Source organism: Peromyscus leucopus, chromosome 3 (assembly GCF_004664715.2).
Source record: "Peromyscus leucopus breed LL Stock chromosome 3, UCI_PerLeu_2.1, whole genome shotgun sequence".
Taxonomy (NCBI): Eukaryota; Metazoa; Chordata; class Mammalia; order Rodentia; family Cricetidae; genus Peromyscus; species Peromyscus leucopus.
In genome coordinates this window covers 61,979,989-62,005,522 of record NC_051065.1, presented here as the reverse complement: position 1 = coordinate 62,005,522, position 25,534 = coordinate 61,979,989, and the positions used below count along the sequence as shown (strand labels likewise).

The 25,534-nt window shown below is 47.4% G+C and overlaps 1 protein-coding gene across 9 annotated transcripts in view; it reads left to right on the top strand.

The window, feature by feature from the left end:
* The window catches only part of Prkag2 (protein kinase AMP-activated non-catalytic subunit gamma 2), a 264,212-nt gene that overhangs the window by 166,377 nt on the left and 72,301 nt on the right, over positions 1–25,534 (top strand). The window lies entirely within an intron of this gene.

The following is a 25,534-nucleotide window of genomic DNA, read 5'->3' as shown; positions in this document are numbered from 1 at the left end:
CATGGCATGGTCAATCTATTGTATCGTTTAGACAGTCCTTCCAAAACATGCATATCCTGTACAGAGACAGCCTTGTTTCAAATGTTTCCAATCTGCAGTCTGTTAAATCTGCAAGTACAGAACGTGTGGAGAAGAAAGCCAAGGATCCCATACACTGAAGACTTAAAAGAGCACATTGCATTTCCCCACAATTTTGAAGCTAAAAGTCCAAAGCCAGTGTTGGGGGGGGGGCGGTGAGCTTCCTCCAGGCTTCCACCACCTCCAGGCTCCCTGGGTGATATTTTTAATAGAAGTTTCCCTTTGGGAAGATGAAACAGTCTGGGAGATGGATGTTATAATGGTTCCATGACAGTGTGGATACATTTATGTCATGAAACTGCGTGTTTACAATGATCCTCTGCTGAGACCTGTATCGTGTGCAGCTCATCACAGCAAAAGGATGATCCTGTCCATGGTACTTGAGTACCTAAAGCTGCAGAAAACCAGGGTGACCGACCACCCGGGCTCCCCACTGACGTTTGAAATGATGTGTTTCAGGAAGTGGAAAAGAAGGGCTGAGGAGATGGCTTAGTAGGTTAAGCACTTGCTACCCAAACCTAAGGACTCGGATTCCGATCTCCAGCCCCTATGCAGAAGCTGGGTGCAGTGGCACAAATCTGTCACCCCAGTTCTGGAGTGGGAGGGAGGGGAGGCGGCAAATAGGTTCTTGGAGACTGCTGGCCCTCCAGCCTAGCTGAATTAACTAACTTGGGGGTAAGCCTCAAGTTCAGTGAAGTGACCCTGTCTCACAAATATAAGGTGGAGAACCACAGAATACATCTGATGTCCCCTCTGGCCTCCACATGCATGCTCACACACAAGGCACACACTCATGATAGCACACGTGTACACGCGCATATCACAAATCGGAAAGGGATGTCCCTGCTGGCTAGTTGCCATTAACACACCTAACCACCTGTAAATGCCATCCTGGGAGGGCTGCCCCCGGCCTGGCACTATCCGCAGCCTCTGCAGCCACCGAGGAGCAGGTGGTATTTGAAGTTCATACAAAATTTGTCCCTTTATAATTGGGTTTTGTTGGATGTCTTTAATTTATGGGCTGTTCCTTAAGAGCTTGACTGATTTTGTTAATTTTGTTACTGGCATAATCTTCATGAAGAGATATGAGCTGCTTGAAGATTTCCGGGCTCTAAAAATATTTCAACGTAATTTATCTCTGCTCTTCAGAATAGAGGCTCTTTCCATAAACAGGGACCATGAAGATCATTTTTTATAAAGTCAGCTCCCATGAATTTTATTCTAAAGTTGGAAAGGGATGGGAATACATATTTCTCTTTAGTGACAGCACTTATTGAAATCCTTTATTTATTCAGCAGATAAATACAGGCTGGAGATGTGGCTCGCTCGGTTAAAGTGCTTGTCCAGAATGCATGAAGCCCTGTGTTCAGTCTCCAGCACCACATAAACCAGGCTTGGTGGAGGGTTCTTATAATACTAGTATTTGAGAGGTAGAGACAAGAGGATCAGAAGTTCAAGGTTATCCCCACCTACCTAATAATGCTAAAGACAGTCATGTCCTCCCATTTCACCATGACCTCGGCAAGACTGCCTCTGAACCCCTGCACAGCCAGGGGCCAAAGACATAGACTGTGGAGTGGTGATTGGGAGTAAAGATGTGGTGATGGTGTGAACTTGATGTGGGGGCTACAGAGATGCTCTTGGGCTTATGTATGGTCAGGTCCATTTTCTCACTCTTTTTTTGGGGGGAGGGGGTGTTCAAGACAGGGTTTCTCTGTGAAACAGTCCTGGCTGTCCTGGAACTCACTCTGTAGACCAAGCTGGCCTTGAACTCACAGAGATCTGCCTGCCTCTGCCTCCCAAGTGCTGGGATTAAAGGCGTGTACCACCACTGCCTAGCTCATTTCTCCACTCTTACACAGATCAGGCCCCACTGCCTAGGGAATGGTGCTGCCCATGGGGTGATGCTTCCCACATCAATTTACTTAATTAAGACAGTCCCCCACAAACATTCACACAGACCAACCCAATGTAGACAGTCCCTCACTGAGACTCTTCCCAGACGACTCTAGGTTATGTCAAGTTGACCATTAAAGTGTGCCCATATTCACAAGTGTGTGAGTGCAACACACACCACACACACACACACACACACACACACACACACACACACACACACACACACACACACTTTGCTGCCAAGCACTCCACTACTAAGCTAAACCCTTGGTCTTAGAATTTCACTTTGGGGCTATGTCTTGAGTCAGAGTCCCTGCGAGCAGAGTTTGGGGTGTGAGTATCATTAAGGGAGTAATCTCAGAAAGAGGGGAGGGGAGGGAAGACCCTAAGCCATGATATGGTTCCAGTGGAAACCGAGCTCTGCCCCATGAACTTGGATCTCCAGAACTGTGAACCAGCGTAGACTTCTCTACTTGAGCAGCAGTTTGTGCCCAGCATTCCGTCGTCGTCGTAATACAAAGCTGATGGATACAGAGTCCGGCATCGAGGATCGGGGGTCTGGTCTCCTGGAGCCCTCCCACCTTGGCCTACAGAGGTTTGGCTGTGTTCTCATGCAGCCTCTTCACCTGCTTGCATCCTTCACATCTCAGTCCTTTTGGACTACCCCATGAGCTCATTCAACTTCCCTTTCAGGGCAGGGCACGAGCTGGCAGTCTGGAGCATTCTAAGTGTGCATCTAGCCAAAGCCCTTCCTTTACCCTTAATTACCTCTTATAGGCTCTGCCTCATAGAACACAGTCAAATGGAGGAGGGAGGCTTCAACATGAACTTGAGAGGAACACAGTTCAGTCGGATATTAAGTCATTACTGTCTTAAGTCACTGAGTTATGGGGGCAATTGTTACATGATAATAGATAACTAACATCCATTCCTTGTAGGAAGGTGACCTGAGCCAAAGATAATCTTTTTTAAAAAACTGCATCAACCAATTTCATCAGCAAGATCTCTAGTTTATCTAGTCTTGAATATTGGGGGGACCCCTGACCAGTCACCTTATATTTTGAGACAGAATCTTTCACCAAATCTGTGGCTCCCTTATCCAGCTAGAGTGGTTGGCCAGCAAGCCTTGGTGATCCTCTTGATTCTACCTCCCTAGTACTGAGATTACAACTGCCTGGTTTTTATGTGGGTGCTGGCGGTTGAACTCAAATCTACATGCTAATACAACAAGCACTTTATGGACTGGGCCGTCTCCTCAACACAGCCTTATTTTGTGTTAGTCTTCTTAAGATAGAAAAGCTCTTTACTGTGGTTTGGTCATTACACATTCCATACCTGTGGCATGCCATCAGCCTATGCCCATAAATACATACAAACATGTACCAGTTAAAAACCCTTTCAGACAAGGTCTCATATATCTTAGGCTGGCCTCAAATTCTGTAGCTGAGGGTGATCTTGAACTTCTGATCCTCCTGTTAAAACCCTGCAAGTGCTGGGATTGTGGGTCTGTGCTCTGTGCCTGCTTTATGTGGTGCTCAAGATCGAACCCAGGGCTTTGTGCATGCCAGACAAGCACTCTACCGAACGAGCCCCATCCACTGCTCTACATTATTTTTTAATTGCAAAAGCACTCTTAAAAATCTATAAATATTTCAAATCATGTGACATTAAGAAGTTTTGGTGTGTACTACTTTGGTTTTATATTCCTGTCTACCACTTGAAATACCCAGTGACAACCTAATAAGGACTTGTCTCGAATGTGTCTGTCCAGAGATGGCAGACGAACATCTCTATCACTCATTACTCACTACAGATTAGATATTTTAAAAATAGTGTGGGGGGATTGACATTGGGTCCAGAGGTGGGAGCTGCTGAGAGGGCTGATGGGGTGAGGGTCACAGAGCTGGAGCTTCTGCAGGTGTCGCCGTGACAACAGCCAGAGAACAGCTTGTCTCCTGGCTACTAGAAAGAGGATTTTAGGCTGCGTTCTTCCTGGGTCCCTGCACTGTCCGGATCCTGAGTCCAGGAGCAGAAAAGAAGGCAGAGCCCGAGAAAGGAGCTCCACACAAGGATGCACTAGTCTTAGCTCAGTCTCTCTCTCTCTCTCTCTCTCTCTCTCTCTCTCTCTCTCTCTCTCTCTCTCTCTCTCTCTCTCTCTCTCAGTCAGGGCTGCGGATGTGCCAGGCACACACTCCACCACCCGAGCAAACCCTCCTGCCTGCCTCTCCCATTCCCCAGGAACTCGGAAGGGAAATAATGCTCAGCTCTTATTCCCTGAAACCCCCTTATCTGTGGAGTGTTGCCCCGGGCACTGAGTACTCAAGACGATTTTGATGATCCCTGCCCTGAAAGTCTCCCCAGCAGGAAGAAGGGGTCCCTCAGAGTAGCTCTGGAGCTAAGGCACTCAAGGGAGTGTTCCCCCTTTCCTCTTGATGACAAAATTCACAGATGGGGGAGGGGCTTCTGAATATCCACAGGACATGAGGCCACACTCAGCACTGTTTCAATCACAGAGATACGGAAGTAGAGTAAAATGAAAATGGAAATTTCCAGTCTGGCTTTCCTCTTCACCTGTGGAGCCAGCACACCTCATGGTTAGATTCACGTCAGTCCATGTTCTCCAACCTGACAAAAGCCAATGTAGGATCTTCCTTGAATTGTTCCATCTTAAATGAGTAGCCCTGCCCTTGGCTAAGAGAGACCATGTTTAGGATATTGGTGTCATATGGAGATGCGGTATTCCTCACAGCTTCCTCTAGCAATCTTCCAACAGTCCCACTGCTGTGAGTGGAATTACGGTCACCGTCGGCCCTGTACTGAGCTGATGGAATAGAAAGTATCATCTACCTCTGCCTCGGACCTTAATGCTGGTGTTTCTTATGTAAGAAACCATCATGGGATACTTCACATGCATGTTTATTGATGTATTGCTCACCATAGCAAAAAATGGAACCAACCTAGGTATCCCCCCAACAGATGAGAGGATAAGAGGCATGTGATGTAAATATACATGATGGAATTTTATCCAGCCATGGAGAAAAATGAAATCACAATGTTTGCAGGGAGATCGGTTGAATGGGAAATTATTCTGCTAATGAAATAAACCAGACTCAGACAAATACCATGCTTCTCTGACATGTAGATCCTGAAGTTTAGTCTTATATGTATATGTGTGCATGCACGTGTGTGTGCGTGTGTGACGTGAAACAATCATGAGAGGAAATGAAGTCTTCAGGGGAGGTTGAAGAGGAAGAAAGGGAAGGAGACTAGAACACATGTGACATTAAGGGAAAAGGGGAGGAAGAGGACAGACACCGAGTGTGGGGAGTCAGGGAGAAACCCAACCAAAAATATGTGTGAAAATACCATAACAACGTCCATCACTTTGTGCACTGTTTTTTAATCAAATGAAAGAAGAAAGAAAGAAAGGGGTGGGAGAAAGATGGACGAAGAGAGAATGGAAGGGACCAGAAGGAGAAGGAAAGGGGAGGAGAGATGAAGGAAGAGGAGAGATGAAGGAAGGAAGGAAGGAAGGAAGGAAGGAAGGAAGGAAGGAAGGAAGGAAGGAAGGAAGGAAGGAAGGAAGGAAGGAAGGGAGGGTCACAGTCCAAGCCAGGGGTGGAGGCCAGCTGGCAAGGTTGCTGAGAGAGTGCGAGATGGCAAAGCACAGGCCGAGAGCGTGGGCTGCTGTGTTGCCAGGCGTGGTGTGAAGAGAAGTGAGGATGAGCCAGAGGGAGACAAGGAGAGAGATTTCCGTAATGATGAGGGTGGCCGGAGCATGTTAATGAGCTGAAGAAATGCCTTCACAGCTCTGTACCCACAACCCCTCACTCCGTGCCTCTGCTGGAGGAGACGTAGTGCTTGCCTCAGCCCGTGACAAGGACCCAGTAAGATCGTTATGCACAGTTCCTCATCTCAGGGCTCAGCTGCTGGCAAATGTGGACGCCAAGATTTGAATCACAGCAACTGGGCTCCGCAGCCGTGTTCTTCGCCTAGCTTCACACCCTCTGAAGTCGAGTGCTGGCGTTTTGTCTCTCCACCTCACGGTGACTCAGCCTCTCAGTTCATATACCTAACTCAGGGCTGGGCCCACTGTGCGAGCCCAAGTTACTCAGGGTCTGAGAATCTGAGCTCGCTTTACCCAGCAGGGCTGCATGAGGAGATGATTTGGCCACGGGCGTGTTTACCAGGTGTTTGGAAGGGTCTACACTGGGCTGTATGGTGTGCTTTGATCTTGCAAGGGGGAGGTCTTTTGCCCCTCCCCTTGGCATGTTATCAAAAGCCCTTTTGAATCAACCTCTGTGCTGTTGGGTATTGACCCAGGCCCTCCCGAAGCTGTCCTGTGTTTCTCTCCTCATCGTCTAGGTCTATCTTTCTGGCTAATATTTTCTCATTCCTCTCTCCTCCACCCAAGAATGCTTTGATAGGTGGCAGCAGGCCAGAGCTGGTCTTCTCCACAGACTACCACAGCCCACCCTGTCCCGTGAGCCACATCGGGCCCATCACTTCATCTTGTGAAGTTTGATTGGCACACACGCACCCTCTCATCTCTTGCCTGTGTCGTCTCATACTAAAACCACAAGCCCGGCAAACCCTAAGGGATTTCCATGCGGCCTTTCTTCAGAAGTTTGCTAATCCCTGGCAGATCCATGCCAGAGCTTCTTCCCTTTATACTGGTGTGCAATTGATTGTGAGAAAGTCCAGTACGAAGGGCAGTGAACCTGGTCCCCGGAAATACAGGGGACAAGTGGATGAGCTTTGCTCGGCGACTGGGAAACCAGGCCCAGCACAGAGTGCTGTGGGCGTGGCCACCAGTCCTGCCTCCCAGGAGACCCGAGAACCTGGCTGCACGTGGTATTGGGGAACCAGTAGTCTATGCAATTCGGGTTCAAAGCCTGTGACTCCTCTCCCCCAGAGCATTATAAAATTATACAAGTCACTTCAAAACTGATGGAGGAGGTTGGGTAACAAGGTTAGGGAAGATGGAAGGGATTTGCATGTCCTTGAGTGAGAACTCGCTGCATTTGAAGGCAGGGGCACAGATGGTCATCATAAACTTGTCTTGCCTGGTTTTTAGAGAAGAGTTACTGTTTAAATGTAGAATGTCAGTCCGAGGCCCCTATGGTAAAAAAAAGGCTTGATCCTCAGAATGGTGCTGTTGTTAGGTGGTGGGAGAGCCTTTTGCTTGTTCGTTTGTTTTTTGATTTTTTTGGTGTTTCGAGACAGGGTTTCTCTGTGGTTTTGGTGCCTGTCCTGGATCTCACTCTGTAGCCCAGGCTGTCCTTGAAATCACAGAGATCCACCTAGCTCCGCCTCCTGAGTGCTGGGATTAAAGGTATGCGCCACCGCGTCCGGCTGTGCTGTAGCCTTTAAGAGATGGGCCTTGCAGGAAGATGCTTAGATCACTAGGAACATTTATTTGAAGAAGATAGCAGGGCTCAGCCTCTTCCTCTCTGTCTTCTCCCCCTGGCTTGTAACGTGAGCGGTATGACTCTGCTGCATGCTCCTGTCCTGATAAGTGTGACTCTGCTGCATGCTCCTGTCCTGATAAGTGTGACTCTGCTGCATGCTCCTGTCCTGATAAGTGTGACTCTGCTGCATGCTCCTGTCCTGATAAGTGTGACTCTGCTGCATGCTCCTGTCCTGATAAGTGTGACTCTGCTGCATGCTCCTGTCCTGATAAGCAGCCTTGCCAGTAACTCAGAACAGTGAGCCACACACCAAAACTCCCAGACGGAGCCAAAAAAGTTCAGAGTTGATGACCTCAGGTATTTTGTCATAGGAAGAGAAAGCTAGCCTATACAAGTACATGGGCTACACTTGCCTCTGGTAAAAGGATTCATTTAGGGGCTGGGGACATGATTCAGTGGTTGAAGTACTTGAAAGGCAGACATGAGGACCAGAGTTTGGATCCCCAGAACCCACATAGATGCTAGGTAGGTGTGGGACCCACATGTAATTCCAGCACTCAGAAGGCTGAGATGGGATTCCCCAGGGCAAGCGGGCTAGCTAGACTGGTTGTATGGGAAGCTTTGAATTCCGCTGGTAGACCCTGCCTCAGATAACATGGAAAGCAATTGAGGAAAACTCTGGCTATCAGCCTTGGGTCTCCGTGGGTGCACAAACGTGTTCATGCACCTACACACATATGTACATGCATGCACACCATACATACTGGTACATGCAAAAAATATTAAATTAATTTTCTAAAAAGATTTCATTAGTAACAAATTGTAGGGTAGACTTCATGAAGGGAACTAAGCCAGCAACTGAGAAATAAAGCGGCAGCCATGGGACAGCCATGTGCTGCATTGAGGCGGCACCTTCTTAGAGGAAAGCACTAATTTAAAAATCGTTATGTGACAAGGTCGGCTGGGCCAGGTGCTTCCCAGTTATGTGGCATGTGGGAGGAGGGGTGAAAGGGTAAGTGACACTGTCACTCAGTTATCTAGGACAGTACAGCAGGTGAAAGGCAAGCTGTACCGGGCACTGTGGAGTGATTTTTCCTGGGAAGACATTAACAAGCATCTCTTCACCACAGCCAGAGTAACAATCAAAGATCAAAGAAACCACTCCACCCAAGTCTAGCTTAATAAACTATTGAGTTTATTGAGGTTCCTCATAGCCTCATGGGTAACTCAAGGCAACCACATCACTGGAAGGTCACTAGCATGGAGAGGACGCAAGAAAACTGCGTGTCTAAACTTCAGAAGAAGCAGTTTTACTGCTTGTATAACCTTAGGAGGGGTCCTGTGAATCTTGTAATTTCAGGAACTTCTTAAGCCTTGTGGGTTTCCCTAGCTTCCAGAGCCTCCCTTCTTCTTCTAGGGCAGAATGTGTCATTGGGGGAGGAAAGGATTTGTTTTTTTTTTATTCCTTTGTAACATCCGAGGTATGGGGGGGGGGGCTAGCATCTTAAAGTCTGAAGTAGAGCTGATGGTGTGGGGGGAGCCAGAAGTATTTACCTCAGATTAAGTGAAAGGGATCAAGACTCAGCACACCAGGTGTGGATAAGAAAACAGTTAACTTCTAAGGAGAGAAACCTCTTTGCCAAGATATTTGTGTGAAAATGCACCAGCGTTGGGGGTGAGGGCTGGGGCTGAACATTAAATGGTGGAAAAATCGCTACTGCCCATTCATGCACCATGGATTGCTCACCTCAATTTGCATCTAGATGAGAATTCCTTCAGCTCAGAACTAGGGCTCTCCCCTCACTCCCAGCACTTAGGAAAGCATTAACTGGAGCTGGTGAAATGTCGTTGGTACAACAGCGACACAAACCATAACACCATATTAATAGTGTTGCCTTAATGATGTTGTGGAAATGAGCCGCGGCGGCGGTGGAAAAGTCCAGGACAGGCCTCCTCTGCCGTCCCCCTGAGCACTCGGGCGTGCCTGGTTAATGAGTGACCACCCACTCCCCTCTCCCTGGCTACAAGAGATGGCCCTATAACCCATATTTTCTTCTTTCTGATGCTTGGCAGGGGCCCCTAATGCATCACCGTGTGGGGTCCTGAGGACGGTGCTGCCCGGCGTGGGCGTAACTGCAGGAGAGAGAGGGCGTTTGTGCAGGTCAGGAACGAAGGCAGGTGGCTCTGTAGAGCGCCTCTCGAGAAAAGTCTCCATCTGGGATTTCTTTCTCTGCCACAGGCTTCCCGGATGCATGCTGCAGCCGGAGTCCACCGCAGGCTTGCGCCTGCTCTTTGATAGGTTGGAGAGGTTCCTCTGCTCTCAGGGTTCCGATGGAACCATTCCTTTGCTTTCTTTGTGTTTAATGGTCTTCGTATTGGAAGCCTCTAGAGAGGTGTTTCCTTCTTTTAGAAATAACATTTCTGAGGGTGGTCAAGAGAACTCAGTGAGTAAAGGTGCTTGCTACTGAGCCTAGTGACCAGAGTTCAGTCCCTGGAACCACGTGGTGGAAAGAGAAATAGCTCCTACAGGTTATCCTCTGACATCCATAGGAGTGCCGTGGCACATACACACCCACACAGAGAGATAAGCACACACACACACACACACACACACACACACACACACACACAAAATTGCAATAGACTAAAAATAAAAATAACATTCTGAGCCCACACCTGAAAATCCTAGCACTATCCAGCTAACACAGGAGGATCAAGTGTTCAAGGCTAGGCTAGGCTGCATAGTAAGACCCTGTCTTGATGTGGGGGGAGAAGGGCTGGAGAGATGTCTCCGTGGTTAAGAGCACTTGCTGTTCTTCCAGAGGACCTGGATTCTAGCTCCAGCACCCATGTGCCAGCTTACAACCACCTGTAACTCCAGTTCCAAAGAATCCAACGCCCTCTGTGGCTTCCACAGGCACTGCACACACGGTACACAGACATAGGCAGGCAAACACTCATATACACACAAAAATAAAATCTTAAAGCAAACAAAAAACTTTCACACATAAATAAATAAAATAAAATTCCTATGCTTCTACAAACTTTACTTTGAGGCTCATTTCTCTCTTTTAATATCAGCCTTCCTCTTTCCTATGGACAGTTCTGGAGATGCTGGCACACAGTGACCACCACAGCCTTCCTCTTTCCTATGGACATTTCTGGAGATGCTGGCACACAGTGTGACTCCCACAGCCTTCCTCTTTCCTATGGACGGTTCTGGAGATGCTGGCACACAGTGTGACCACCACTGGCTGTGCACTTGAAATGGGTAGTGGCAAGTCCAATGCTCTATTTTACCACAGTTTTTAAAAACTTAAATTTTTCCTTGATGGCAGAGAGAAAAGCTTAAAGAATAAAACCAGAACTTGTAAATAGATACAGAGCTGCATTATGATGCCTTACCACCTGGCCTACATGGTCCCTTCATCACAGACACGGAGATAGATGACAGGGTACAACCTTTAGAGACTGTTCAGCCTGTCACCTTTTCACTTAAGATTTACCTGCCTGTTTATTGATAGGTCAAGTTGTACTGTGTGTTCCAGGCTGGCCTCAGACTCACAGTCCCACATCCCAGCCTCCCAAGTATCAGTTGGCAGGTGTCACCACCACACTGAATGCTCTCATCAGGCCCCCTTGGTTGTCGGGAGAATGTTTTTGTTCAAAGCCTCAATTTTGTCAAGTTTAGTCAATACTCAATACTGAATAAGGCTTTGTCCTCTTTAAATTATTCAACCAGTTGTTATTCCTGTGCAGCCCACAGGTAAGATGGATGGGTGGGTGGGTGGATGGATGGATGGATAGGATATATTTGGTCTTGGTGAGCCTGGCTTGGGGAGCATGTGTACCACTGTGGTCATCGCAGAAATCGGGTTGACATTTGGATGAAAGTAGTGCACTTCACTAGAATTGCTCACTAGTGATCGGATTCAGAGGGGGAATTGAGGATGTCACATTTTGGCACCTGATAGGCCGTGGAAGGCTCTGGGCATTCGCCTGCCAAAACTTCACTCCAGGCTTGGGGGTCAGGAAGAGCAGAAGATGGGGTTCTCGTTAGCTGTTCTTATTCCTCGAGTTGAACTTGGCCACTCCCCTTTTTTAATGTCTAGCGACGGAAGTTCATCTTGGGGAGACCTGACAGCAGACTGAGGAACTGTAGCACCGAATAGTCTGTTTTTCTGTTGCTATTAACGCAGGACCACAGACTAGGTGGGTCTTAACAGAAGTGGCTCAGCATTCTGATCCGAGGTCAAGGGTGCATCTGATGGTGGCCTTCTTACTCGTAGAGTCCTTAGGGTGGCAGAAGGCACATGGCAAACAGCAGGACACAGGTGTGTTCTCTGGGGTCTCCCCACTCCACTTCCTCCGCACCGCTGCCGCCACTGCCGCCACCATCTCCCTCATCTTCTTTCCCTCTCCCCCTACAGGGTCTCATTTCCCCAAGCTAACTTGATCGCCCCGCCTCCACCACCCAAACCCTGGGATTACAGAAGCATTGTAACACACCTTGTTTTCTGCGGTGCTGGACATAAAGCCCAGTCCAGGTCTGGTCTCAAAACCAGGGCTTCGTGCATGCTAGGCAAGCACTCTCCCAACTGAGCTACACCCCGGCCCCTGGTCTTTCTCTCCTATAAACCACCAAGATTTAATCAGGGTTTCCCACCCCTGATTATCTAATCCAGGCCCCACCAGTAAATGCTAAATTGGATTAAGTCTCCACCCTTTTAATTCCTCACAAGCTCCAGCGTGAGCTTTGGAAGGAACAAACCAGACTGGCCCACGGCACTGCCGGCATTTCACAACCCCCGACTGGAACAGGGTACTTACTGGTGGAGCTTGCCTGTTAAGAACGGAAGCACGAGCTGTAGAAATGACTTTCTCTTCACTGTGTTTGATGTGCTTGCGCACAGCTGCCGTATGCCCCAGGAGGCTGTGTCTAGCACTCCAGAAGTAAGCACAAGTGCCAGCCTCATAGAGCTCGGTCCTCAGAGCTCAAGAACACCATCCTTCCGACCCCCTGGGCACATGGCTCTAGATGCCCCTGTTTGCACACACACACACACACACACACACACACACACACACCGCCTGCCTCTCAGCCTCTCACATGGGCAGCTGAAGAAAAGGGCTGTTCCCCGTGAAGCATGGCCTGTTCAACCTTGTGTTAGGTCCACAGGCAGCTGACATGACCAGGCCAAGGCCCCCGTGTGAGGACATCTGTGTGATGTGAGAAAAAAGCTCCAGCGTGAACACTGGTCCATCCATCGCCCTCCTCTGAGGCAGGAACGCCAACAGGAAGGGCTTTTAGCGCTGGTGTCTCTGGGAACTCAGCCTCCGAGAGCCTGGTCGGCGGGCAGCTTGTTGGCGAGACTTGAAAGGGAGGGAGCGTCCAGGCTGTGGGTTCCCCTGGATGAGGCGAGGTCCATTTTCACTTTTTCTGAGGTAGAGGCAAGAGCTGGAAACAGCAGTAAAACAGGACTGTGTTGTGGGTACGGGGGCAGAGTCTTTGTCTACGTAAAACACAAATGCAGATGAAGAGAATGTTTTGTTTATTTATTATTTGGGAGGGTACATGTCCACAGCATGTGTGTAGAGGTAGAGGGGAACTCTGTGGGGCCAGTTCTCTCCTCCCACCTTTATGTGGGTTCTGGGGATGGCACCCAGGTCACCCGCCTGGTACAAGCACCTTCACCCAGGAACCATCTCACTAGAATGCTGTTTAGGTCACCACCTAGCTCAGATGTCAGAAGACCAATTGCATTTACACATGTATGTCATTGGGCTGCAGCTTGGTCGGAAGAGCACTTGCCTGGCATACACAAAGCCCTGGGTTTGAGCCCCAGCACCATATAACCTGGGTTGATTCACTTGCATCTGTAATCCTTGCACTCTGGGGTAGAGGCAGGAGGATGAAAAGTTCAAGGTCATGCCAGAAATGGTGGCGCACGCCTTTACTCCCAGCGTCTGGGAGGCAGAGGCAGGGGAATCTCTGTGAGTTCGAGGCCAGCCAAAGCTATTTGGTGAGATCCTGTCTCAAAAAACAAAACAAGAGTCTAGGTCGTTCTCAGCTCTATATGGAGTTCAAAGTCAGTCTGGGATACATGAGATATATCCTTAAAAAAAGATTAATATGTTGTTGAGGTCATAAGAAAAGGTCACATCTCAGCAGGTCCGTTAGATCGGGGTTGATGGCTCCAAACCAAATGGCATCACTAGTAAAGGTGAACGAAGACAACAGACCACAGCAGTCCCCTGGGGGTTAGGAGAGCCACAGACTCTTCTGAGGTGCAGTGCGGGATCAGGACTGTGTACTGCTCAGTTCTAGGCCATTCACATCTCATCCTATCCTGTCACCTGACGCTCTGGTGACCTGGGCTGTCATCAGCCAGGGATTAGAAGATACCGTGTCTCATCTCCAACCTAGACTTATGATATCAACAGGCAGCGTCAGATCATGTTATAGGTCCCCTCATCCATCCACACCACAAATAGCCAGATGTGTTTATGGGTTGGTCCAGAGCCGTCTCCAAGTGTGTTGCTCATGCACACAGTGCAGACAATCTTATTTCATGCTGTGAATGCCGAATGCTGTTTTGATAATTTTGATGGCAAATGGTGTATGACATTTCATGTTCTTTCTTAAAATAGTCTTCAATGGGCTTAGAGAATGCACAGGATCACTCTTTGTGGTTGCTCTGGCATCTGTGGCATAATTTTTTCCACAGTTCTTTGTGATGTTGTTTCTTCTTTCTTTATAAGTGAATTTAAAATGTTCTGCATCCTTTGCTTCTTAAAGCAAAAGACAGCCCAGCTCACCACAGGCCACTGCAGCTGGTCCCTCCTGCATGATTACAAGATACAAAATGAGAGCTGTCGGTTCAAGGCCACTGTCCATGCTGCTCTGAGGCAGGCCTGCCTAGATCCTTTAATCCCCTTTCATCTCAGGCCCGTAAAGAACGTATTTCTACTCGGACAGGTAAAGAACCACACTTCAGAAAAACAGTCTCTGCCCCCAATTTTATGAGCAGTGAGTGGTGAAGACATGACTTGAACCTGTAAGATCCATTTTTGCCAAACCTAGCCTGCCTGAGCACTGTGCCGGGCATGCAGCCCGTTGGCATAAGGTACAGAGTGGATCTGCTGCACCATTGCTGTGAAGGCTGTGACTGGGGTCCAGAGGAAACAAAGGTGTACAGTTTCAGTCTGCCTTATCCTCAGCGCCGTTTATTTCATCCAGTTGACAAACATTCCAGCTACTTGTCTGGACTGAGAAAAATTTCTAGAGTTTTAACTAAGATTAGCAGTGGGCTGTGGGGGTGGGAGGTGAATGCCCTCCCAAGAGGTAACTTTTGCACTTTGGGGTTCCATGTTGTTACTTGAATTAAGCTGCAGGCAATGAAGTCAAGTCATGTGTGATTCCTAAATCAGGAAACAGAATTGAGAATTTTTACTCTGCTCATGTCACCCAAGTATAACTATCCTTCAAAGACTTATTCTTCGCTAAATATGTCATGAGATTAAGATTAAGTTTTATAGCTGGGTGGTGGTGGCACATGCCTTGAATCCCAGCACTCAGGAGGCAGAGCCAGGCGGATCTCTTGTGAGTTCGAGGCCAGCTGGTCTACAGAGTGAGATCCAGGACAGGAACCAAAGCTACACAGAGAAACCCTACCCCACCCACACACACACCAAAAAAAGATTAGGTTTTATGTGCATTGGTGTTTTGTCATATTTGTATGACTGTGAACCACATGCTTGCAGAACTCTCAGAGGCCAGATGTCGGATGCCTTGGCACTGTAGTTCCAGGTGATCGTGAGCCTCTGTGTGGATGTCAGGAGCCCTCTGCAAGAGCAGCGGGTGCTGTGAACCACTGAGCCCTCTCCCCAGCTCCAGGAAGCTTGTGTGTGTTGTCATCCTCTCTCAGTTTTAGTTACATCCAGTTCTTGATGACACACCGGATTCCACATCTCTATTTCTCTGTGGTTATAACAAACAATGATATGTTTATTCATTTTAAAATCGCATAGCAAGGCCAGTGAGATGTTCCATGAGTAAAGGTGCTTGCCACTCAAGCCAGGCTCAATCCCTGGAGCCTGCCTACGTCGAGGGAGAAAAAACTGTCTGCCAAAAGTTGTTCTCTGACCCCCACAAGCACACGGCAGCACACATGTGCCTGCACTCACACATACACAACATGCTAATAAGAAAGGAATTTTGCAAGTTTAATCTTTTTTAAGAGATTCACTTATTTTTATTTTATGTGAATGAGTGTTGGCTTGCAAGTATGTTTGTGCACCACATGCATGCCTGGTGCCCATGGAGATCATAAGATCCCCTGGAACTCTGGTTAGATGGTTGTGAGGCACCATGCGGGTGTTGGGAACTGAACCCAGTTTCTCTGGAAGAGCAAGTGCTCTTAACTGCTACACTCTCTCTCTAGTCCCATAGGATGTTTTGCTTTGTTTTGTTTTGTGTTGTGTTGTGTTTTAATCTTGTCCTAGTTAGGTTTCTATTGCTGTGCTAAACACCATGACCAAAAACAGGTCGGGGAGGAAAGGGCTCATTTCAGCTCACATTCTATCATGAAGAGAAGGGTAAGGCCTCAAGGCAAGAACTGATACCATGGAGGAATGTTGCTTACTGACTCGTTCTCCATAGCTTGCTCAGCCTGCTTTCTTATACTCCCCAGGACCACCTTGATCAGGAACGGCATTGCCAGCAGTGATCTGAACCCTCCCCCATCAATCACTAATCAATATAATGCCCCCACAGACCTGCCCACAGGCCAATCTGACAGAGGCAGTTCCCCAGTTGAGATTCTTACCTTCCCAGAAATGTCTAGGTTTATATCAACGTTGACAAAAACTGACCAGCACAAATCTTAACAGCAATAAAATTACTAAAATTTCAGGTTTAAAAAAATCAGATTTAGTTTTCCATCAAATCACAAAAATTCCAGAATTTAAAAAGCAGTTCATTATTGGACATGTCAAATGGATAAAAGTGAGTTTGACTGTAACATCTGTCTATTTCTGTATCCAGTTAGTAAGTGGATATATTATACCATGTGTGTTTAGTATGTTCAGGTCTGGCCTAAGATGCAGACTGGGTAGTGGGGTGGAGGGTGACAATGTGTACTCAGCTTGTCCTGAGAGTCATATGCTGTTTTGATTTGTCCTTTAAAGATATAAGATAACTGTTGTTCTCTTTAGAAAAAAAAATGCCAAGGAAATAGCACATGAATAGGAAAGAATATAATCACATGTTCACAGATTGCCAAAGTAACACCTGTAGTGTGGACAGCTAGCTCTCCTCAGGTTTGACTTGGGAACTTTACATTTCCAAGACCAAACTCAGCCACAACATGTGCCAAGCTTCTTTGACATGTCTCCTCCTCCCTCATCTGGCCATGTGTCCTGTCTGGCCCTTTCTCCCCTGCCAGACCGAGGACAGTAAGAGTTAGAGGAAAGTGATAAGGCCCAGCTGTCTGTCCCTCCATGCTGCAGAGGGGTCCCCCAAGTGAACCCCTGTGTCTTTGACCCTGAGTGACAGATCTGCTTGAAACCTGTGGTCTGGCACCTGCAGAGCTCCAAGGGTTTGGAGGAATGTTCCTGTGCTCTTCATTAGCCCAGCTGCGCCACACACACACACACACACACACACACACACACACACACACACAGCGCCAGAGCCTGTTGGGCCTCCCCGGGGCAGTGCCCCGGAGCTCACAAGCTCACAATCTGATGACGTGCTGAGGGGCTGACCGCAGTGAGGGGAGGGCCAAAAGAGAAGAGAGTCAACTTGGCTGGGTAGTAAAGCTTTTCAAGAAACTCTTCTGGCCAGACCGAGTGGCCTAGGCTTCTAATCCGGGCTACTGGGAGGCTGAAGCAGGGCATCAGTTCAAGGCCAGTTTGTGCTTGTGCTGCAGAGTAGTAGGTCATGGCCACTCAGAAAACCTGAGGAGAGTCTGTCTCAAAATAAACTATAAATTTTTCATTAAAAATGGAGCTGGGAATGTAACTCAGTGGTATAGGTATAGCACGTGATTAGCATGTGTCAGTCCTTTGGTTCAAGTCCCAACCCTGGCTCCTCCTCCAGAAAAACTTGTGTTTGATTGGTTTTCTTGGGGGGGGGTGGTTCTTGATACCAAACTTCTCTGTCTCAAAGACGACATCGCTGTTTAGGACAATTACAAGAAAATAATACAGCCAGTGGTGGCAGCTCACACCTTTAATCCCAGCACTCAGAGGCAGGCAGATCTCTGTGAGTTCGAGGCCAGCCTGGTCTACAGAGTGAGTTTCAGGACAGGCTCCAAAGCTACACAGAGAAAAAAATCCTGTCTTGAAAAACCACAAAAAGAAAAAGAAAAAGAAAAAAGAATACTACCCCAGACTTAAACTGCAAGTTGCATTCTCTTTAGGCGAGTTATGAAACGGAATAGAATTCCAGACCGGAGCCACAGTGCTGTGCCCAAGACAACCAAGATGGATTGGCAAAGACCTTGGATAAACAACTGCCCAATAACTGGATAGTTGTGGCAGCTTCTGTTGGTGGCGCCTGTGACCCTGGCCACTTTCCTTTGCCTCCATGAAGACGCCACTGAGGCAGCTACAGCTTCCTTTGTCAGGCGCCTGTGCGTTCATTCTTTGTAAAACTCGCTCTCTGTGGGAAGGAGAGCAGAGTGGCTCAGGCTTGGAGGCAGCAGCTACCCCGAGGCAAGGGCTTGGGTCTGTGGGACAGCTGATAAACCCAGGCACTTGATGGCATAGGAGGCTAAGTTTGCTTTCTTAATGCCCATACAGAATGACAGTAGCACAGAGCACAGAGGAAGGGTTAGGGTTATTGCATGCATGAGGCCCTAGGCTCGGTCCCTTAGCTCCACACACAAAAGAGAAAATGTCACATATGCCCTGTAAAATATATAAAATTACCACATGCCAATTTAAAAATATCAGCGAAGTGAGATAGATTTAAGGAATACCTTCTATAAAACAAAAGATTAAAGCCGGGCGTTGGTGGCGCACGCCTTTAATCCCAGCACTCGGGAGGCAGAGCCAGGCAGATCTCTGTGAGTTCGAGGCCAGCCTGGGCTACCAAGTGAGCTCCAGGAAAGGCGCAAAGCTACACAGAGAAACCCTGTCTTGAAAAACCAAAAAAAAAAAAAAAAAAAAAAAAAAAAAAAAAAAAAAAAAAAACCAAAAGATTAAGTTAAAAAAAAATATGTGGACTACAGAGCACCCCACCAGCCGCTGTGCCCTCTGCTCTGTTCCCCAAATGGTCACTGCTGTGTTTGCTCTCAATCCCCATGACCCAAGCAGAGAGTGGGGAATTAGTTTCCCTTGAGAGGCTGGAGCTGCAGGTGCTGAATTTGTTGACCTGCTGCTTTATTACACTAGAGTGAAGCCTACCCATCATCCTAAAGAACCCCAACCTACTCTCCAGGGCGCCCCATCAAATGAAGCTGAAGAACAGCAGGGTTTAAGGAGAACCCCCATTACAGGAGACGGGGGCAGGGGGGGGGAGACAACAGAAAACAGTAGTGAGGAAAGCAGCCCAAGGCAGCGCCTCTGTGAAACAAGAGCAGGGTGCCATCAGAGCAGATTTTAAAGTGAAGTTGGGCACATTGTCTGGAAAGTAGATCCCAGAGACAAAGATGAAAGTCAGCTGGGGGAGGGGCAGCTCCGCTGATAAAGCACTTGCTGTGCTGGTGTGGGGACCTGGACCTGGGCCAGAGTAAACCGAGTTTGATAGCAGGTCTGTCATCCCAGCATCAGACGCGAGGATTCCTGCGTAGGCTCACACGCCAGATGGTCTGGTTACCTAAAAGGTGAGCTCCAGGCCAGTGAGAGATCCCGCCTCCAAGGAGAATGGATAGCATTTGTGAGGGCTGATGCTGATACTGAGGGCATCTTCTGGCTTCCACATGCCCATGCACACATGTGCACCTCAGCCTGCACTCACAGATGCACACCTCCACCTGCACACACACATGTGTACCTCCACCTGCACACACACACGTGCTCCTCCGCCTGCACACATACATGTGCACCTCCACCTACACACACACGTGTACCTCCACCTGCACACACACATGTGCACCTCCACCTGCACACACACATGTGCACCTCCACCTGCACACACACATGTGCACCTCCGCCTGCAAACACACGTGTACCTCCACCTGCACTCACAGATGCGCACCTCCACCTGCACACACACATGTGTACCTCCACCTGCACACACACATGTACCTCCACCTGCACACACACGTGTACCTCCACCTGCACACGCACATGTGCACCTCCACATGCCCATGCACACATATGCACCTCCACATGCCCATGCACACATATGCACCTCCACATGCCCATGCACACATGTGCACCTCCACCTGCACTCACACGTGCAGCTCTACCTGCACACACACACACACACACACACACACACACACACACACACACACACACACACTTGATGAAAGAGAAAAGGAGAAGATCAAACCAGGAGGCTCAACCTCAAACTACCATGAATCCAGCAAGGAGGGTCATGGAAGGGAAGGTGTGAGTCAGAGAGAGGAATGAGGGCATCTCCCATCACAGCTCAAATCAGAGCAAAACAAGAAGAAAGGGAAGAGAAGGAAGACCAACACTCACATACAGCATCATGACATTTTAACTAGGAGGGAGTTGTTTTGGTTTTGGTTTTGGGTTTGGGTTTGGTTTGGTTTGGTTTTTTGAGGCAGGGTTTCTCTGTATAACAGTCCTGGCTGTCCTGAAACTTGCTTTGTAGACCAGGCTGGCCTTGAACTCACTGAGATCTGCCTGCCTCTGCCTCCTAAGTGCTGGAATTAGAGGTGTGCGCCACCACCGCCCGGCATAGGAGGGATTTCTAAAATGAGCTTGAAGAAGCCATATGAAACACAGCGGTTGTGAGGCCCAGCAACCCAGAGCCAGAACCAAGAGATCCCCAGGTCCAGCTGACTAGGTAGACAGGCATGGATCTGTGGGCTCTGAGTTCAGCAAGATGAACTCTGAGTTCAGCCTTAGTAAATGAAGGAGAAAGCCATGAAGACACCAGCATTAACTTTAGACCACCTACATACACACACACAACTCCCTTAAAGAGAGTGTTGATCTTGACCTTCTGCAGAAGATGGTAAACTATAAATAAAATGACCAAAACTAGTAAGTGAGGAAGAAATCAATATGCTGTGGTTTAGCAGCGTGGGGGAGGGGAGGGGGGTTGAGTCACATGATGAGCAGTTGCACATGGGGATGGAAGGGGTGGCCATGGACGATTCTATTGTAAGCCCTGCTCTCCCCACCCTTCACTATTCTAACTTCACATTCATGGGGAAGCGTTTCTTTGAAGACAGTGGTAGATAGAACAGCTTTCCCTCTGGTTGGCATCATCTGTTGTTTTTTTGTTTGTTTGTTTGTTTTGTTTTGTTTTTTGGTTTTTTTCGAGACAGGGTTTCTCTGTGTAGCTTTGCGCCTTTCCTGGAACTCATTTGGTAGCCCAGGCTGGCCTCGAACTCACAGAGATCCGCCTGGCTCTGCCTCCTGAGTGCTGGGATTAAAGGCGTGCGCCACCACCGCCCGGCTGGCATCATCTGTTTTTACCTGGTGGCCACGCTGTGACTATTTCAGAGTGATTGGCTTGTTTGTCCAAAAACAGATGAGAAACCCCAGTATTTATAAAACTCCAATAAGTTCTCATTTCAAAAACACAACAGTGTTTAAAATAATAATGATAAAATAATGGTTTTTACGCCTTTAATCCCAGCACTTGAGACGCAGAAGCAGTCAGATCTCTGAGTTCAAGACCAGCCTGGTCTACAAAACGGCCAGGACTACACAGAGAAACCTTGTCTCAGGAGGAGGGGAGAGGAAGAAATTAATAATAATAATAGTTTTTAAGCAGGTAAAACATCATAAGGAAGGCATCTATCAAATAGGATTCTGTCTTTCTACATGTCCATACATGAAGGCAAGCATTCATACATGTAAAATAAATAAATCTTTAAAAATTATTTCAAATAGAGGGACTGGAGAGAGAGCTCCGTGTTTAAAATGAAACTGCCACTAACTGTCACAGAGCCTTAGTGTCAGCACAGGAAGTCATCGCTTTTGTACTTCCTGCAGATATGTCAAGACGTGCAGCAGTCCCGACCCTACCTTCAAATCTCCTCACAGTTTGTAGGTGCTCACTAATCTCCTCACACAGTTTGTAGGTGCTCACTAACCCTGTGTTCTAATTTGCTTCTCTGTTTCTGTGATAAAACACTGACTAGAAGCAATTTGGGGGAGAAAACTCTTCATTTGGCTTACGGGTTCATCATCAGGAGAAGCCAGGACAGGAACCTGGAGGCAGGAACCTGGAGGCAGGAACCTGAGAAGCAGAGACCATAAAGAAAGACTCAGCTACCTTCGTATACAGCCTAGGCCCACCTGCCTACGTAGGGCACTGAGGTTGGATCCTCTTATATCAATTAGCGATTAAGACAGTGCCCTACAGACATGGCCACTGGCCAGTCTGATGGAGGCAGTTCTTCACTGAGGTTCCCTCTCCCCAGATGTGTGAAGGTAACAACCAGCTTAGACACTACACATTGTAAAGCATCTACAGTCCTGTCATCTACAAATGTTCAGGATACAGAGGGATGAAGGAGCACGAAGAGACTGATTCTGAGAGGATTTGTGGCCCTAACCTTTTCTCCTGCCACGGTCCAAACTTAGCACATAAACATTCCCTAGAGGGTACAGGTCTGGCAGCCACCCACTTCTCAGCAGGAAAAGAACAAACTCACCATTTTCTTATCAAGTACAGTTCTCTAACAACATTCTTTGCCACACCTGTGTGTGTATGTGTGCACATGTGCACACTAGGATTCCCCGACCCCCAGAGTATGTAGAATCACACACCAGCAGATGCCACTAAAAGCACTAGAGAAGCTGGGCGTGATGGTCCACCCCTGTAATCTCAGTACTTGGGAGGTGGAAGCAAGAAGATCAGGAGTTCAAAGTCATCTCCAGCTACAAAGTTGGAAGCTAGCCTGAGCTACACGAGATCCTGTCTTAAAAAAAACCAAAACGAACGAACAAAAAACACCCCACCACATGGCAAGCAAGTGGCAGCCTTGTTGGTTACTGCTGACTGAAGGGTGAGCGAGTTTAAATTATTCTTCCCCGCCCCCTCCCCAGGCTGATGTTGTTCTCAATACAGAGGCTACTGTTATTGTAGAGAGAGAGAAAGAACACACTTTGCGACAATTTTAACAACACTATAACTTGTGCCCTATGTGTACACAACATTCTGTGAAAACGAGGTCACAACACATATGCACTGGTTCCTTCTTCAGCATGCATCAGTGATCAAAAGAAGGAATGAGTGAGAGAAAATTTTAGCCAGCCATTCATAAATCTCTCTCTCTCTCTCTCTCTCTCTCTGTGTGTGTGTGTGTGTGTGTGTGTGTGTGTGTGTGTGTGCAATTAAGTCAAGTTCCTCCATGCAAGCTTTACTCTCAGTCATCTGCACTCTTTCCATCCTTTATTTTTAAAGTAAATAAACTATATTGTTTTATGGGGTTGGCCCATTCAGTGGCTTTCATGGTCCATGAGTAGGTCACACTTTATAGTTTTTAAACCAGGCTTTGATTTCTTACTGCCTAGTTTCTCATGTTCCCATTAAAGTCAAGGAGGCCATATTGTAGTCATTGGGCACACTTTCTTTCCTTTCATTCCTTCTGTTTATTTATTTATTTATTGTGTGTGCATGCAGACCCTAATCTAATCTTCCCACAGATTTTCTGAGAATACTCCTCTCAGCCACTGGCTGCCTGCCTGTGGTCTCAAGGCATGTCACCTCCAGCATTTTTTGTTTGCCACAGCCAGATCTGAAGCATCTCCTCCCTCTCACCTCCCAGGGCCAGTGATAATGGCTCAGCAGTAAAGGCTCTTGCCACCAAGATGACCTGAGTTCACACCCCAGAATCCACATGGTGAAGGGAGAGGACTGACTCCTGAAAGAGAGAGAGAGAGAGAGAGAGAGAGAGAGAGAGAGAGAGAGAGAGAGAGAGACCAAAAAATTAATTAATTAATTTTTTAAAGCTACCTCAATACAACTCTGAAGGAAGCCCCATTCCAGAAAGTTCTTCAGCATCTACACCCTCTCTGTAGGTGGAACTTCTTTTATTTCAGCTTCTTGGTGATGTTTAGTTCAACATGTGAGGCTCTCTGGCTTCCAGACTTTGAATATTGTCTCCACCCGTCCCCGACCTCCAGCAGGTGTGGCTTGTCTCTGACATAGCACCCAGTATCACCCAGTATGGCTTGAACTGTAGAGCAACAGAATTGGCCTCAAACAGACTCCAAGGATAAAGTCATTATTTTCTCATGTCTGCAGGTCCCTGGGTAGCATAGGCAGGCTCCAGGCAAAGCGAGACACAGGCCTGCTCAGTGACCTCCTCCGGGACCCAGGTCCTCTCTCAGGTATGGCTTCACTTGAAGGTACCTGGCCCTTAGTAGCTCTCAGCTGCATGCCTTTCTGTGACATGAAGGGATGATGGACAGAGACATGCACACTTAATGTGGAACTGACTCTCTTTAACAGCCTCCCTTGGAGGTCAGGACAGCTGCAGAGAGACTGGAGCCAGTGTAACTCATATGTGGGAAGGATGTGAACCCCAGCATTCTGAAAGGGAAATAGTGTAGTTGGTTTTTTGTTTTTTACTCTTTGGGGACCCACCGCCCAGCTCCCAAATAAGTACACAGAGTCTTATTCTTTCTTATAAATGCCTGGCCTTAGCTTGGCTTATTTCTAGCCAGCTTTTCTTAACTTAAATTATCCCATCTACCTTTTGTCTCTGGGCTTTTACTTTTCTCTAGTCTATATACCTTTCTTTCCCTCTTACTCTGGGTGACTAGGTGACTGGGTAGCTGGCCCCGGTGTCCTTCTCTCCCTCTCCTTTTCTTGCTCCTCCCTCTTCTCTCTTCCTCATTTATTCTCTCTGCCTGGCAGCCCCACCTGGCCCTCTTTCCTGCCTCGTTATTGGCTATTCATCTCTTTATTAGACCAATCAGGTGTTTTAGACAGGCAAAATAGCACAGCTTTATAGAGTTAAACAAATGCAACATAAAAGAATGCAATACATCTTTGCATCATTAAACAAATATTCCACAGCATAAATGAATGTAACACATCTTAAAATAACATTCCACAACAAAGTAAAAGAGAACGGATGCTAGGTAGGCAGCAACAAAATCCTCTGCAATGGAGCAGTGTGCATCCAGAGGGGCCACAGCCTAGTATAGTGTGCACACCACCCTTGTACAGTACACTGTGCTAATTAATACATAGAGGTGAGTTTAAAATAGGAAAAACATTTCCTTTTGTGTTCTGTATTACATATGATAATATAATGCATATAGTATACTTTGTATATTATCTGAACAAAGTCACAAATACTATGCTGTGTTCTAATCTGAATAAATATGTATACACACATAGGATTTATAAATTTATCCAGTTAGCAAGGGACTATAAACTAAAGACTTAAAGGTAGAAGGCACTGAGTGATGTGATTTCTCATGTAGAAAAACCCAAAGGCTCTGTAAAACAAACACTTTTCAAAGGAAGAACAGAACTCCTGTAATTCCAGTGCTTGGGAGACAGAGGCAAGAGGATCATGAGCATGAGGCTAGCCTGGGCTATATAGCAAGACCTTGTGTCAAGAAGAGAAAGGAAGGGAGGGAGAGACAGGAGAAGATGAGAAACGAGAGGAAGAGAGGGCTCAGCAGTTAAGAGCACTTGTTACTCTTGCAGAGGACCCACATTTGAGTCCCAGTAGCCACATGGTAGCCCACAACGTAACTACAGTTCAAGGAGAGTCCAGCACCCTCTTCTAGCTTCCATGGGCACTGCATGTACACAGTGCCTAGACAAAATGGTGCATACAGGCAAAGCACCCATACATACGAAATAAAATTAGACATTTTTAAATAATTTTTTTTATTTTATGTGCATTGGTGTTTTTGCCTACATGTAGATCTGTGTGAAGGTGCCAGATCCTATGGAACCGGAGTTATAGACAGTTGTGATCTGTCATGTGGGTGCTGGGAATTGAACCCAGGGCCTCTGGATG